Source organism: Microtus pennsylvanicus, chromosome 1 (genome assembly GCF_037038515.1).
Source record: "Microtus pennsylvanicus isolate mMicPen1 chromosome 1, mMicPen1.hap1, whole genome shotgun sequence".
NCBI lineage: Eukaryota > Metazoa > Chordata > Mammalia > Rodentia > Cricetidae > Microtus > Microtus pennsylvanicus.
The window spans coordinates 8946443-8964540 of NC_134579.1; positions in this window are offsets into that span (position 1 = coordinate 8946443).

Sequence of the window (18098 nt, forward strand, 5' to 3'; positions counted from 1 at the left end):
CACTTTGAAAGGGTCCTCAATTTTCTGTTTCTCATGGTATTCAGCCACAAAATCATGACCACTAAATTTGTTGAAAATCCATTTTTCATACACTCAGATGGCATATATTTCCATGCAAAACAGCTTTAAGATAACATGGCTGAACTTCTTTATCCCTGTGGCTTTATTTACCATTATATTTGGAACAGAAATTAAAGTGAACATTCTACTGAGAAGAAAAGCTGGTGTAAAAAGCTTCAAATTTTTCTCAGAACAAAGAACCCACTCATAGCGACATGATAGCCAATCTCAAATGTGGTCTGCCTAAAAGTATTTTAAACCACTAAGCATAAAACCATTAAAATTAAAAATCAACTCATTACAGAATTTTAAGAGAATCTATTTTAAATAAAAATATGTAAAATGGAAAACCATTACAAAAAAATTGAGTTTATTGGAAGGTAAATGTAGACTTGTAGATATTTTAAAACATTTTATTTTATAAAAATATAAAAAAATGAAGGTCTCAAAAAACTTGGAATAAATGATACCCTTTGCATTTCATTTATAAATAATTTTCAGTCATTTAATGTTTAAAGTTTTATCTTAGTTGATGGTTAAAACTTTTCCGATAATATAATGAATTATTTCTATAAAAGTGTCCATTCCTTTCTTTTAAATGGAATAAAAGACCTACAAGTCTCATTTTAAATGTCTCATTTACTTTAATTTACCTCTGCACTAAAACTTTGCTGTAAAAAAGTATTTTACATAATATTTTAATGAAAGACATTTTGCACTGCTAAAGATACACTGCTACACTGAAATGAATCTGGTTTTCACTTCTATAGCAAAGAAAATGTATATATCTATGGAGCATGAATGCTGTCTTAAAACTGAATATGTCCTGCCTTTCATTAGGTTTATCAGATTTTAAGAAGATGTATCTATTCTTTCTGGTTTTATATTAGTATTCTGGTTGGGAAGGATATGAAAAACTGAATGTAGAATGCATCAACTCTGCAAGCAAAACTAGCATGTAGACCACGACTTTGTGTACAAAAACCACCTAAATTTACCATGTAGATCAATGTGCAAGTAGAATTCACACATCATTGATAATTGTGTGTCAAAGAACATTTTTAAAGTAAGTAATGCACAGCCCAGTTTTTGTGGCAACTAGTGTGGCCTCTGGGATTAAAGGTGTGTGTTACCATAACTTGGTCTCCTAGGCTGACCAGTGGGACTGTTTTACTCTCAGCTCTTTATGTAGTTTTTATTTGTTAAAATACAATGTAATTACCACTATATTTCCTCTTTTTGTCTAAAATAAAAAGGAATACTATAACTAAAATAAGAAAACTATATATAATAAGTACAATGACAATATGCAGTATATACAAGCAATAAATATATCAACAATGCCTACTCCATTTTCATTTGATGAATGTGAAGTTTATTTAGAAATTTAGGGCTCTGTTTCTAGAATCAAAATTAGACATGCAGCTTATTAAAATGTAGGTTTTATTTACATATACATACACACATATTTTCACATGTCTTTAAGAAATTACATACATATATACAAATATCAGTAAACTTTATGGACAGTTACTAGTCACATATTATTTTTTAGCTTTATGAAAACTAGGACAGGAAAAGGTACTTTGCAGGCGACTTAAGATAATAACAAAACCTTTGGTCTATATTCTGTTCTACCTACAAAATATGCTAGGTCAATGGTGGCATAAACCTTGTAGGAGTAGTTAACTGAAGTCTGATTTGATTTAAGTCCCACTCCATAAGATGGAACCCATACCAGATACTTCTTGGGTGACCAAAAACTAGAGATCTAGGGTACAATCTAATACTACTAGACAAAGAAAATAGTAGCAATAAATTACTCCTAATGATATTTTTCTCTATTTGTAGAACAGTGCCATATTCAGAAAGGATTCCTCCTGCAACAGGTGAAACCAAATACAGAGACCAACAGCCAAGCATCATACAGAGAGAGAAACCTTGGAACACAAAGCTCAACATGGATTATCTTCACAAAATCTCTTTCCTCAGAGCTTATTGAAGCCATGGACAAGAAAGCAGAAGGTGTGTAAGAACAAAAGCCAATTGTGAACATCAGAAAACAAGGCCCTCTAAATTAACATGATCATGACTTGTATGATCTCGTAGAGACTGAAGCAGTAATCACAGGGCCTACAAGCGTTTACACCAGATGCGGTCTGGTCTTGACAAAGGTGGATAAAGGACCACACAACACCTCTAAAGGCTTTGGAAGACACTAACTAGATCTTCAGTAAAGAGTTTCTAGTAGGGCATCTAAAGAAAATAATGCCACCCAGAACAGGCAATTGCCCTAAAGATCTTATTTTGACCATAAACCTCCCAACATTATGTTTATTATGAAACAGCAGCTTTTTGAGACAGTACACCATAATAAAGTGTTTGATCTTCAAAAAAATTAAAAAGTAAGTAATGGAATTACAAAGAACAATGGATATTATTTCTCAATATAAATTGCAGATTTTGTTTTTTTTGAAAGAGACATGAAGAAAGTTTCTTTATGAGACATTGATGAGAATAAAAATACATTTCAGTTTGTACATCTTTCAGAGAATAAATGTTACTATAGGACAGTGGTCTTGTTCCCTGTAAAGATTTTTCACTTGTATTGGTTTAATAAAACACTGATTGGCCTATAGCCAGGAAGGAAGTACAGGCAGGGTGATCAGAATAGCAGAATTCTGGATAGAAGAAAGACTCAGTCTGCAGCCGTCACCCAGACTAGCAGAAGAAAGATGAGAATGCCTCACTGATGAAAGGTACCAAGCCAAATGGTTAACACAGGTAAGAATTATCAGTTAATATAAGATGTAAGAGTTAATTAATAAAAAAATGCCTAATCGGCCAGGCAGTTTAAAATTAATGTATGCCTCTGTGTGTTTCTTTGGGATTGAATGGCTTTGAGACCAGGTAGGACAGAAACCTCTGTTAACAAATAGCACCAACGTGGACTACCATATCCACAGAAAACTTGAGAAAGCCTAGGAATTAATTCTAGATACAAAAGAATAGAGTTATACATGGCTTCTTGGTAGCAACATTTTCTCGGGTAGGCTCTGTTTGCTAGCATCAAGTGCATCTCATTTAAAAGAAACTTCCTGACTCAGCTTTAGCTGCAACAACCTTGAAGTACTTTTAAGGGGCCCCTGCACAAAAGTCTTAAATGGCATTTATGAATAGGCAACAGCATGCTTCCTAGTGGTGGCAGGAACCTTGAAACTCCACAGAGTTGTGGCAATAATCAGGATTTCCACTAGTACCTCCACCATGAAGCTAGATCCCCAGAAAGCTAAGGAAACAGGTGGGTTAAACTGTCAAAGCCATGGTTTTAAGCCTAACCATATCAACTAGCAAATTAAAGATTTATGTGGTCAGAAAAGGAGATATATACAGTAATGGTAGATTCAGATGAAAAAAAGAAACAAACATCAAAATGATTTACAGTGTGTATAAAATATATGTAGGCTTCAGAGAGAAAAAAAAAGTAAAGGGTTAGTCTTTAAAGAAAAAAAAGGTAGTTGGGTGTGCTGGCAAACAACTTTAATCACAGCACTTGGGAAACAGAGGCAAGCAACTCTCTGTGAGTTCAAGGACAGCCTGGTCTAGAGAATGAGTACCAGGACAGTCAAAGATACACAGACAAATGCTGTCTCAAAAAATTTATAATTAAAAGTAAAAATTAAAGAAACAGAGTTTAAAATACAGCCACATGAAGATTGAAAATAGAGAGAGATGTGAATACTGTATGTTATTTTGTTGCCTTTAAATTCTTTGATGGCTGAGAAAGGAGCAATAGCTGTTAAAAGACCTTTGATTTTAAATGCTACTGGATTAATACAACATATATATATATATATATATATATATATATATATATATATATATATATATATTTAAAATGTCTTCACTTCAAAATTTAAGTCAAAAGATATGTTTCTTTGGAGAAGTGTTTTTATTTTTTTTCTACAGGAAATGATAGGCTGTGGATTTATTCTGTGCTATGAAAAATTAGATTTTAACAAGGAAGGCCCCTTGAACGAATCTTCAATAGGTGAAGATGGCCCAGATGATCCAAAATTTCAGAGGACCTCTGTTGGAGTTTTCTCTGACTTCTAAATCCAAAACAGCTTCAAGACTGTAGGCTGAGATAACCAAGCTCTACAGAATATTCCAGAAAGTCCAGTCAGGACTTATTTAAAATACTAACGTTACTTTAGGTCCCCATAAGATTAGCAGTTCCCCAATAAGCATGAATTAGCCTAGAAAACTATGCCCATATTTCAAAAAAAAATGTATTATGGGTGTTTGTCATTTTTTAGACTGTTAGTTAAAAGTTGTTATGGATAATGATCAGGAAAAAAAAACTAAACAAAGGAGATTAGATTTAGAATTCTTGTTTTGAAAAATAAAAAAAGGGGAGAAGTACTGTGGGACTTACACCCTGCAAAGTTGTATCACATATATTGGTTTAATAAAACACTGATTACCCAATAAACAGGTAAGGAGTATATAGAAATAGTGACCAGAAGAGGAGAATTTTGGAAAGAGGAAAGACTCAGTCGACAGTCATCACCCAGACCAACCAGAAGCAGGGTAAGAATGCCTCACTGATAAAAGATATCAAGCCACATGATGAATACAGACAAGAATTATGACTTAATATAAGATGTAAGAATTAATTAATTAGAAATACTGAGCTAATAGGCCAACCGCTTTATTTTTTTCTATTCTTTTTTTTCTCTTTTTTATTGATTTTATTGAGCTATACATTCTTCTCTACTCCCCTCCCTGCCCCTCCCTTCCCCTTCAACCCTCTTCCATGTTCCCTATGCTCCCAATTTACTCAGGAGATCTTGTCTTTTACTACTTTCCATGTAGATTAGATCCAGGTATGTCTCATTGTTGTCTAGGTTCTCTGAGATTGTGATTTGTTGGCTGATTTTCTTTGTTTTATATTTAAAAGTCACTTATGAGTGAGTACATATGATAATTATCTTTCTGGGTCTGTATTACTCAATATGATGTTTTGTAGCTCCATTTATTTGCCTGAAAATTTCAAGATGTCATTTTTCTCTTCTGTTTAGTACTCAATTGTATAAAAGTACCACATTTTCCTTATCCATTGTTTGGTAAAGGGGCATTTAGGTTGTTTCCAGGTTTTGACTATGACAAACAATGTTGTTTTGAATATAGTTGAGCACATGTCCTTCTGGTACAATTGAGCTTCCTTTGGGTAAATATCCAAAAGTAGTATTGCTGGGTCTTGAGGAAAGCTGTTTCCTAATTTTTTGAGAAATCACCATACAGGTATCCAAAGGGGCTGTGCCAGCTTGCATTCCCAGTAGCAATGTAGGATTGTTTCCTTTAACCCACAACCTCCCCAGCAAAAGTTGTTATCAGTGTTTTTGATCTTGATCATTCTTACAGTTTAAGATGGAATCTTTGAGTTGCTTTCATCTGCATTTCTCTGATGACTTAAGATGTTGACCATTTCCTTAAGTGTTTTTCAGTCAGTTTAGATTCCTCTGTTGAAAGTTCTCTGTTTATGTCTGTACTCCATTTTTTATGATGTGGGAGTCCCCTCTACGTGCTGTAATTACCATTAGTGAATAAAGAAACTGCCTTGGCCTTTTAATAAGGCAGAGCTTAGGTAAGTGGGGAAAACAGAAGTTAATGCTGGGAGAAGAAGGGCAGAGTCAAGAGAAGCTGTGGATCCTCCGCCTGAGACAAATGCTGATTACAATCTTGCTGGAAAGCCACAGCCATGTGGCAATACACAGATTAATGGAGATGAGTTAAATTAAGATGTAAGAGTTAGCCCATTAGAAGCTATACCGAATGGGCCAAGCAATGATTTAATTAATATAGTTTCTGTGTGATTATATTAGTTCCAGGTGGCCAGGACAAATATGCGGCTGCCCCCGCAACATTTTTATTTAGTTTTTAGTTTTTGTTTTTGTTTTTATGATGACCAATTTCTTAAGTTCTTTGTATATTTTGGAGATCAAACCTCTGTCTTATGTGGGATTGTGAAGACCTTTTCCCATTCTGTTTTTTTTTTTTTTTTTTATCTTGTTGACCATGTCCTTTGCTTTACAGAAACCTTTGTTTCAGGAGGTCCATATATTAATTGTTTCTCTCAGTGTCTGTGCTACTGGAGTTATAATTAGGAAGTGGTCTCCTGTGCCAATGCCTACTTCCCACTTAAGTGTACTTCCCACTTTCTCTTCTATGAAGTTCAGTGTGACTGGCTTTATGTTGAGGTTTTTGATCCATTTGGACTTGTGTTTTGTTCATGGTGATAGATATGAATCTATTTTCATTCTTCTACATGTTGATATCCAGTTATGGCAGCACCATTTATTAAATATTCTTTCTTTATTCCATTTTTATGTTTTCTGCTTTTTATTTAAAAATCAGGTGATCATAGGTATGTAGATTATTATCTGATCTTCAATTCCATTGGTGTTCCTGTCTGTTTTTATGCCAATGCCAGGTTATTTTCTGTACTGTAGCTCTGTAGTAGAATTTTAAATCATGAATTTTGATGCCTCCAGAATTTTTTTATTTTACAGGATTGTTTTGGATATCCTGTTTTGTTTTTGTTTTTTTCCATATGAAGTGCAGTAGCATTCTTTTGAGGTCTGTGAAGAATTTTTCTGGAAATTTGATGAGCATTGCAATGAATCCGTAGATTGATTTTAGTAAGATTGCCATTTTTGTTATGTTAATTCTACCTATCCAAGAGCATGAGATATCTTTCCACTCTGGTGTCTTCTTCAATTTCTTTTTTTCAAAAATTTAAAGTTCTTGTCATACAAGACTTTCACTTGTTTGGTATGCCTCTGTATGTTTCTTTGAGACTGAGTGGCTGTAGCATTGGGTGGGACAGTAACCTCAGTCAGCAAAATATAAAGAGTATGTTTCAAAAACAATGCAATTGGATTTATTAAAATACATATAAAATAATCCGTCATCAAATATTTTACTTAAAATGGCAGTAAGATTTTTCAGAAAGGCTTCTAAATTAACAAGATTTATTTATGTTAATGTATTTGAATTCTTACTATATGTGAGCTCTTCCTCTATAAATATTTTCAAACACAAGATTACTCAATGTAAATTATAATAAATTGTTCTATACTATGAGCTTTTCTAGAATATTAAAATGTTTCAGAACTGCATTCTTTCAGCAATTACTTTTATGTTTAAATGCTTTTTCCTGTAGGATATCTATGAGGAAAAGAGGGGTCATGTTCTAAGTACCTCTAATGACTAGGTATAGAATAAGGCTCTGAGAAGGGACAGATGTATCTTCCAAATAAAAGAAAATAGAATAGTTATGTAATGATGTGTAAGACTACTAGAATGGGAGGATCAAATGAAATAATCAAATCATGAAAGAGACAAGATTCTCAGTTGGTCAACTCCTGTCACCACATGAAGATTCCACAGGGTTTTTTATATTTAATTGAGTTTTTAACTCTAGGATCCTTAAGTGGAGGAGGAAAAAAAAATCTTCAGAGTTTCTGACTTATTGGACTTGATATGCTTCAGTGTGATTCATCCTGAATAACACTTTTCCTAATTTGAAGTTAAAGGAAACACTTTAGGAAACAAAATTTTAGTTTTCCGGCTATATATTCTCAGAGCATTTGAGATTTTGCTACGAGGTGTGATGTTATTGAGACATTCAGTTTCACAGTAAATTGGTTATTCTGTTCTTTATTTTACCAAATAGTTCTATACTTTCAGCCCCACTAAACTTTTTTGATGTGTAGATACATATTCATGGTATTGAGTGCTTTCTTTAAATGAAAGTGTACATTTGATTAACTTAATTTGCATATTTTGATGATGTGCCATAATTTTTTTTTAAATTTTCCATTTTTCTGCTATAATTTCATGTGCTAGATCTTCTGTTTCCAATTTTTATATTCGTTCCTTACTACACTACATTTATCAGTTCATCTGTATCATTTCTTACTTGTATCCCATAGCTTACAAGAAAAATATTACTTATGCTTGTTTATTCCTTTCTTCTTAGTGTTAGCTGAATTCACAATCCTTTAAATTTGTCTTTAAAATGTTAATTGAATTTAGAATAAAATTTGATGTACTATAAAGTTGAAATTTCTTTAATTTTTATGATATTTATGAAAATAATAATACTACTTTACTGTTAATGGTAATCAATACTTTTTGTTTACAAAATTTTATCCTTCAATTACAACAAATACAATGATGAACACATGTCACAGTGAAAATTATATCATGTGTTTTAAATTGCCATTTTGATGGATCATATCAATTCTCAAAATTATAACATACTACTTATTTAGATTACATGTAAATAATTATTTTTCTAATATTAAAATAATGCTTGAAAATATTTTATGTCCTCATAATATCTCTCTATTTTCTAATTGAACCACAAACTACAGGTTCCTAAATGAATATTGTTATCAGCTAGGATGCTTTTGCTAGATGCTTAAATTATCATTTGCAATCTAAATTAAAGTTACCATTACTTTTTGACATATAATATAATATGTTTATAAAATATATATGTATGAAGATCTGTATTATGTGTAAAATACTTAGCCTTCAATAATTAAACAGTTCAATTATTACATTTATAAAAATTATGAGTAACATTATTTGAAATTCCTAACCTCATGTATCTTTACTTAATGACCTACATTTCAAAAAATGACACACTCATTGATTTAATATATTTTCATAAAATAGCTCATAATTTGCTACATTAAAACATACAAAATTCAAAAAATAAAAATTTATCATCAAGTGAATTAAGGTTGTTTTGGTATACAATAAGGTTCATAATATACATTTTATCCATTAAGTGAAACATCTCTGCAATTTACTATAAGAAGTATCTGAGTATGAAAGTGAAGAATATGAAGATTTTATTTTCCGCAATCAGAAATTTACATTTTCAAACAATTTACAAAATATTCAATAAGAGGCCGACTTAAAATTGTGCATTCATGACTTTCTGCTCACTTGCATTAAGTTTACCTCATTATACAATTGCCACTAAGAACATATTTGAATTGAATAAAAATTTGTTTAAAGGAGTACTTTAAACAGGCTGTGAATTTTTTATATATTTCATTTGCAACATTCAATGCTAAACTGTCAGATTTGTAGAAAACTTAAGTGACAATTATTTCAATGGGATGGTTACATGTTTTTGAGTATATATATTCCAAACTAATAAGAGACGTTTAACTCTATGCTCGATGTATTGGATAAACATGAGCAGCGAGAATGGTCATGAGGAAGAAATGGTGTTGGGATGGCATTGGCGCAACAACCATGCAGCTTGCTGCAAGTATTAATGGAAGCACAGTGTCTGACACTAAGGAAGAGTTACCCACCGCTGAGAGTTCAACACAGGCAGCAAAGTTAGAGCTCGCCAGTACAGCGGGCAAATCTCAAAGACTGTCAGATTCTTTTCCCTTGGGAGAGACCCTTCTGATATGTTACAAGTTGTCAATTGTTAAATTAAAATATTTAGGGGAGGGTTAACCTGATGGGATGCATTTTAGGCAATGAAGCATAAAAGTTAAAGAACTGTGTGACAGCAAAGTATTTCTAGGAGAATAGATAGACCTAACTCCACTATTCTGTTGAAAGTGTTCATCAGAACTACCTGTAGTCTCAAGCTTCAAGAAAAAATGAGGCATTTATGTGATGTGACCCATCATGTATGAAGGGTAAAGTATATAAACTTTAAGGTTAAAGTAAGTAAGCTCATAGCTGGGTGATGGTGGCGCACGGCTTTAATTCCAGCACTCGTGAGGCAGAGGCAGGCAGATCTTTGTGAGTTCAATGCCTGTCTGGTCTACAAGAGCTAGTTCCAGGACAGGTTCCAAAGCGATGGAGAAACCCTACCTCAAAAAACAACAACAAAACAAAATAAAACAACAACAACAAATGTAAGTAAGGCCATAGCTTCCAAAGATATATATAATGGCACAGCACTTCAATCTGTAAAATTACGGCTTGGAATAAAACAGAAAAATAGATTCTGCTTTTTGAGATTGAAAATAACCATACACCTACAAATGATGACACTAACCTGTGCATAAGAAAATATCCATTTATGTGGGTTTTCAGATAACACACAGAAGGAGAGAAGACAAATATTTCGGTAGTGAGGCAAAAGATGACTTAGAGAAAAAGAGTTCAAGAGTGAATAGGATTATGAATAGAAGATGGTAAATGAAACTTGACTTGTCTGCGCATTTCTAACTCAAGCTGTAAGAAAAAAAATGAACTGATAAATATGAAAACATAAAAACATATACAAATACTTGACTATGCAAAGATGAAATCACCTTCTCCACACATCAAATAAAAAGCAAAAGCTTGGAAGATGAAAAGGAAAGGTTTGGAATATTGCTGAAGATGAATTAGAAGTCAGGAGGAAACTCATTTCATGAAGTAAATATTGCTAACTTGGTGCTGTATGAACATTTGCAGTGTTTGCTTAGTCAAGAAAACAAAACACTCTTCAAGGCCCTCAAATTCCAAAACTTCATGTTTATTAGAAGGAATTACTGATAAAAGGGGCACAACATACCTAGTTAAGTTTCTCTAGCCCCAATGACTTATAAAGCAGAGACACCAGAAGTTACGGTTTGAGATTTGGCTCATATATAGGTGTAGAGTTTATGTGTTTGTGAATAAATATAGCTATTTGAGTGAGAGACATGGTTTTGCATGAGTGTGTGAGAGAGGCAGAGTTTGGAGAATGTGACTGTGTGTTTATTTGTATGTGTGTGAGTATGCATGCGTGTTCATGATATTAATAATTTTGAAAGAAGAAAGAATCAATTTGTCATGAAATGCAGACACATGAAGAGGTAGAGAGGAAAAAGTAGGAAGAATGCAAGTATACTGCCCATATATTAAATGTTCAAATAAATTAAAATATTTAATTTCATTATTGAGGATTTTTCTATCCCCAGTATCTTTCACAGAATTCATCTTTCAAAATCATAGCCTATAATAACCATCTCCCTGGTAAAATATACCTACTGATCTAATAATGGTGTGACACTTATGGGAATAACTCACTGCAGACTGATTAGATTTGTTTTCTAGTCCTCTGGGGGAAAGATGTGCCCATTACTGTAAAGCGGCTCAAGAGACCATGGCTAAGGGGGTCATAGGCCTTGAGGGAGAAAGAAAACCATTTTTTTTTCTTTCGGAAAATAGTTTTATATTTCCTACTAAATACCTATGTCCTTATCCATGAAGTAGTATTGCTCCTGACCATGATCAGAGAAACATTATGTGGCAATGGACCTTGGCTAATAAAGAAGCCTGCAACCAATCAATCTGCTGACAATATAAGACAGAAGAGCGCTTGGCTCTCAGCGCTACGTTATCACTCTGCCTCCCCAATCAGGGAACATTAGAGAAAGAAGGCAAATATATATATATATATATATATATATATATATATATATATATATATATATATATATATATATATAAGCTAGGGGTAGGAGAAAAGTGGTGCGAAACAGAAAATTTTGGACTTGACCTGGACACAACACCCAAGAACTCATGCCAGCAATTTTCCAGATTAGACACTGTTATTTTAAGGGGAAAATTGGCAGGGTTTCTCAAGTAGAAAGAAGAAACGTAAGTCAATTTAGTCATGAACAATTCTAAGAAGGCCTAAAGACAAAGTAGTTATCAGGTAACAAAATTATAAATGTTTTTTTTTTGTCTAAACATATTATTACTTAAATTCCTCTGGGAAAATATTTTGATGGCCTAATGCACTTAAATGTTTAAGAAATATATTCTCTTCTACTTAATTATAATAATTTCTGAGGCACCCAGCTAAAAGCACTATCCTGGATAAATAAATTATAATAAACAAGCATTAATCCAAGCTGGGCATGATGCCCAGAACCATAAAAGTGAAAATGGGCAATGAGTTCCAAAAAAAAAAGTGGGATAAAGCTAGGTAATCTAATATGAAATAGCTACTGGTATACAAACAAAAATTTTCCATTTTAGTAATAATTGGAAAACATTTCTGTGTATGATGAACCTGAGAAGCTACTTGTTTAAAACTAACTTTTCTCTTTTTCTCAGTTTATAGACAATTTAAAAGATTGAAAGCTGAAGTTTTAAACTAATATATATCTGTGAAGTTTAAGTGTCATTTATAATTATGTTTTATACTGCTGCTTTAAAATATGGAAACATAAGCCTTTTTCAGCAAGCTACAGCTCCACTGTTAGCAATCAGTAACAAAGAATATATGGAAGAAATTTAATTTCCCTTCAGAATCTGAAGGTATCAAGACAATCTTTAGGTTGCTTTTATTTCCTTATGCAGTTTGTATGATAGTAGCCTTAGTATCAGCTAAAGATCTTCTAGAAACCACTTGAGAACAAAGGTTAATCCGAAATGTAATATAGAGGGGGAAATTACAAGAAAGAAGCACAGAGCTACTATTATTCATTCTACACACAGTGCAATAGGTTCATATAAAAAAACCAATGATTTTAACCTTAGTTATATTGCTAAAACAGTGAAAAATCTGATATAACCTACCAATGAAGTGCTTTTATGAATCAATATGATACAACATGCTGCTTGTTTCACAGAACACAAAAGAGATAGAAGAAAATATGACAGGAAGGGGGTACAAGGAGTGAGAATTGTTGATCCCAAGCAAACAAAAAATTGCAAGGGGGTTGTTTAAAGGAGAAAAGAAAGAAAGCAATGTAAAAGCATCAGAGTGGAAGAGGAAAGCTCGGAGGGAAAGCATGCAGAAAGAACAGAGTGAGTTCAGTTACCCTTAATAACACCACTGACAGCAAGTGAAAAAAATGTGCTCTTTGATTCTATCATTTTTAGGGAAAAATTGTTTAAAAAGGTATGATATAAAAATTCATTCAAAGATATTTGAAGAAGTGGCAAGATTTTCCCAGATGAGGGACATTACCACATGTCATTGCAATGCAGTGTGACATTAGGTCTGTGAATAATGGAAATGAGTTAATGTGAGAAGGCTTGCAGCCCATGTCTCTGCTGTGAATGACTTTCTAATTACAATATTGCATTATTCTCATTAATATGCAATATCTTATATTCGATTACCTTCTCTTTTATTATGTACCTTCTTACACAAATCAGGCAGCATAATTCTTTAAGCTTCAGCAATAAACAAATATAAAACCCTAAGATCAAGAATAAGAACTAGAAAATCAAATTGTGAATTGCTCAGACATAACGCAGCTTTAACACAAAATCAACATCTCTTATTGGTGGAAGAGAAATATACCAGATTTCAGTGAATTTTCCAGGCCTCATTAACTTCACAACTGCCTTGGTTTTCTCCTCTTTTTGCCCATAACAACACTTTTGTAGCATGCAAAATTGAAAATAACCTTTCCAAAATGCCTTGAGTCATTAGAAAAATGTATATTATGATCACAAACTAGGATAAAATGAGCACTCTATGAGATGGTGAGTGAGAGAGATACACTGATGGGGTCATTCACACGATGAAGATATTAAACAAAATGTATTTTGCTATAATTTAATAAAACTAATAATAGTTTATAAAGCAAGTGTGTGAACTATTTAAAATTTTTAAGTAGATAACTTTGAATTTATATTTTTCAAAAGATACCAGATTAAACATGTGGTGTCTGAATGAGAAATGCCCTGCATAGGCTCTCTTATTTGGATATTTTCTGAGTGGTGGCACTGATTGGGAAAGCTAGGACCTGCAATCTTGCTTTAGAAAATTTATCATTTTGAGTGTGGTTTAAGATTAAATACTCATGCTATTTCCAGTGACTTCTTTCCTCTCAATGTTTGTGGCTTGAAGGTGTGAATTGTACCTTCTATTCCTGCCATTTTGTGTTCTTGCTAACATGCTTAATGAATTCATACCCTTGAAACCATGAGTTCACCAAAAACCTTTCTTCCATAAGAATCCTTGACTGTGGTGTTTTATCACAACAAGAGAAGAGTAAGCATGTTAATATCATCCATATTTACAATATTGCAAAATAATGAATACATATTTAATGAAATAGTGGTTAATTTCACATAAATATAGTTTGGGTATTATGTTTTCATTGGAACAGAAAAAATATTGCTTAACTCATTTTTCTTACAGTATTTGTTCTTCTTTGCAAGATGTTAAAATAAAAGCATGGTTATTTTATTATTTGATATGATCACTATTTGAATACAAAATATAATCAAAATATTTTCCAGGAAGCAAATGAATAAAGCATTCTTCCCAAAAGGAGAGAAAATATAATGGACTAGCTATAAACATTTTTACTAAATCTTACATATTGGATTCAAATAACAGCATAGCAATTTATTGGCAATGAAAATGTAAATAAGCTATATAATCACATTGTCAGGACTATATTGATTGTTAATTTGCTAGAACTTAGATAAGCTAAGAAATAAGGAGCTGGGCAAAACTAGGAGGGATTTTTGGGTTAATTGAGATGGAAACATTCTCCTCAACTTTTGTTGGAACTATTCTCTAAGTTAAGGCCTTGAAGTGAACAAATACAAAAGGTCAGCAGGAAATTATTGGTAAATTTGCTTTTTTCCTCACTGCACCTTCCAAAAAACAATTCACAATAGCATCCTTGCCATGCTCCTATATTCCTTTGAGGTGAAAGCTGAATTAAACCAATCATACCTTAAGTCACTTGTTAAGAATTTTTTCATAAACATAGCAAAATAGTAGTACATGTGCAAAAGCTCTTTTTTAAATCTGAAAAACAATAATAGTATTATCATGTGCCTTACAATTCGTGCTCTGTAGTTGTTAGCCTAGTGATAAATACATACATGTTCTCAACTGATATTAACCACTTTCTTAAATTCTATTAACTAATAGTTTAGATTCTTTTCTATGAGGAATGATTTTTGAAACAATTATAAAAATATAAAGTTTTAAGTCTGGAAAACAGTTTGGCAAATCATTTGTCTTAGGTATCTCTGTCTTAGCTATATTTGAGTTAATTATTTGCCAGTAATTCCAATTGTGGCCACATCATCAAGAGTCAAGTATTCATGATTTTTTTATCTTCCAATGTTATATTGAACTGATTACATGACTTTCTTTGTACTTCTGTCTTGTGAATTCAGAGATATTTCTCAATGATCTACACTGTTTAAAAATACAAATAAATAAGAATAGTTTACTCATTTGCAGAAACAATATTCTCAAATTACAAACACAATGTTTTCTAAAGCAAAAAAAAATCACTAATTACAACTATGGAAACATAACCATGTTGTTTTGTGGTTTTTAGCTTTGCTAGTTTGACCCAAATTAGAGTTATTCTGGTAGAGAATATTCCAACTGAGAAAAATGTCATCGTAAGATTGAATTATAAGCAAGTATGTGGGGCATTTTCCCAATATTTATTGAAATTTGAGCTCCTAGACCATTGTGTAAAGTTCCACCCTGGGTAGATAATCCTGAATTCTATAAAAAAGTAAACAGCATGCCCAAGGGACAAGTCAGTGAGCAAGATTCCTCCACAGCTTCTGCTTCAGTTACTGTTTCTTATTTTCCTGCATTGAGTTCCAGAAATGACTTCCCTCAGTGATGGTGTCTCACTAGAGAGCTGTTAGCTAAAATGAACCCTTTTCTCTCCACATTACTTTTGAGCATGATATATTATTAGAATAATAGAAACCCTAAGTAATAAACATGTGTAATTTCATCAGTGTTCTAAAGTGGGCTTTTATAAAGAAGAAAGGAAATTCTGAGTATAAATAGTTTATATTCCTGTCAGGTCAATTATATTAAAACCAGCTGCAAATATGAGGGAAAACCAAGCGCCTACATTAAACTTGAATGAATATAAAAATATGTGATTCTGTTACCTTTTATGGGTTTACAGAGTAAAGATTTCTATCACTGATGTGGCAAATTGCCACAGATTTAGTGCCTTCATTATATCTGTTTATTATAATACAGTTATTAAAATCAGACATGTATGTGTATGAGCAAAACCGAGACGTCATCGTAATTCCATTAATCCCATAGACTCTAGGGAAAATCTCTTTCACTCTTCTTAGAGAAGGTTCCTGTATATTAGGGATTGTGCGTTGGCACAATTCCTTCTTCCATACTGCAGTGACCTGGTTCCTGATAAAAACTCTTATTCTAAGAAACTCTCTGTAGTCATTCTTTCATTTTTAGAATATATGTGTAGCCTTCAAACCAATAAACCATTATCAAATAGAAAAATCCCCTCTTATAATAATAATATCAATAGTCTTCCTTCCTATTAAAGTTATAATTTCTTTAGTTTGTATATTAAGGTTTTGATTATTTGGAGGGAAATTTTTATGGCCAATTAACTAATTTAATTTCTCCTTTTGTATTTCAATTACTATATTTTCCTCATGTATATGCTTACTTTCTCCCCTTAAAACAAATAATGTCTTACATTTTAAAAAAATATTTATGTATTTTATAAATTTATTTTTAATGTATTTCAATAAAGTTAAAAGCACATTCAATTTTAATTAAAATTTTGAATTCACTTCATTGTCAAATATTCAATTAAATTTAATATTATTTCTTAAATGCTTACTGTTTTACTCTAACAATTTTTTCAATTAGAAGATTTCTGAATATCTTACTTATACAATGTAAAGGAGTGATATTTCATTTTACTGCAATTTTCTTGAGTCATATATCACAATTACTTAAATGGTCTACATTCTTTCCTGTTCAGCAAATTATATTAAAAAATAAAAAGAGGTCATTGTCTTGCCTTTGGATTATAATAACTGCCATGCCACAGAGAGTCTACGTGTATATATTTAAATTTTTAAATGAATGTCATTTAAGTTACTTCATTTAGTTTAGTGCCTCTTTTCTTCAGTTAGGAAAAATGAGCATATTCTGTGAAAAATTGGTTATTTTAATACCATTTTCGATAATATTTTATAAAATGTGATGAAAAACAAGACTACAGTAAAAAGGATTTTACAGAATACAGACATAATTTTAGTCCTAAGATATGTGTGCTATAGACATCAGTGAAGTAGCAAACAATAATAAACAATGGTACCAGAAATAAACTATACTCTTGAATGAACCATTTCAAAGTGTTCAGAGCTTTTATTTTGGTATATCAATTTTTAAACTTTAATATGCTATGATTTCTTTTTTCAAGAACAGGACTAATTATAATAAATTGCTCCAAGTTTCAGAAATCATTCAGTGCATCATATATATATATCATATATCATTCATATATTCTCACATATTATATGCTTAGTATAACATATGTATATGTGAATACACACACACACACACACACATATATATACACACACACACACACACATATGCCTTGACTATGGTAAATGCTCAAGTTTGAGGGATGTAGGTCTTTTTATTTGTATACCAGGACTATTAATGCATTCAAACTTGAAATTCACTGAGGAAAATGTTTGTAGAAAGCACTTGTGAAATAATTCAGAGTAGTTGAGATAATAGAAGAATGGTTACCTCAGGAGACAGTACAGTGAGTGCAAACAGCAAATATTTGACAGGTGCCTAAGAATTTTAGAGTTCACGGGCCGAGAACAAGTGCTCTTTGTAAACTGAATGTTTGATAGAGCAATGATTTCCTCGGTTTTCTCCTTTTAAATATTTTTATCTGATGGAGGAGGGTCATCTTTCTATCTGTTGATTTCATTGGTTAAGCAATAAAGAAACTGCTTGGCCCTCATAGGTTAAAACATAGGTGAGTGGAGTAAACAGAACAGGATGCTGGGAGAAAGAAGCTGAGTAAGTGAGTCGCCATGATTCTCCCACTCCAGGCAGACGCAGGTTAAGATCATTCCTGGTAAGACAGCTCATCTGCTACACAGATTATAAGAAATGGGCTAGTCCAGGTGCAAGAGTTAGCCAAGAAAAGGCTAGATGTAATGAGCCAAGCGATGTTTAAAAGAATACAGTTTCTGTGTAA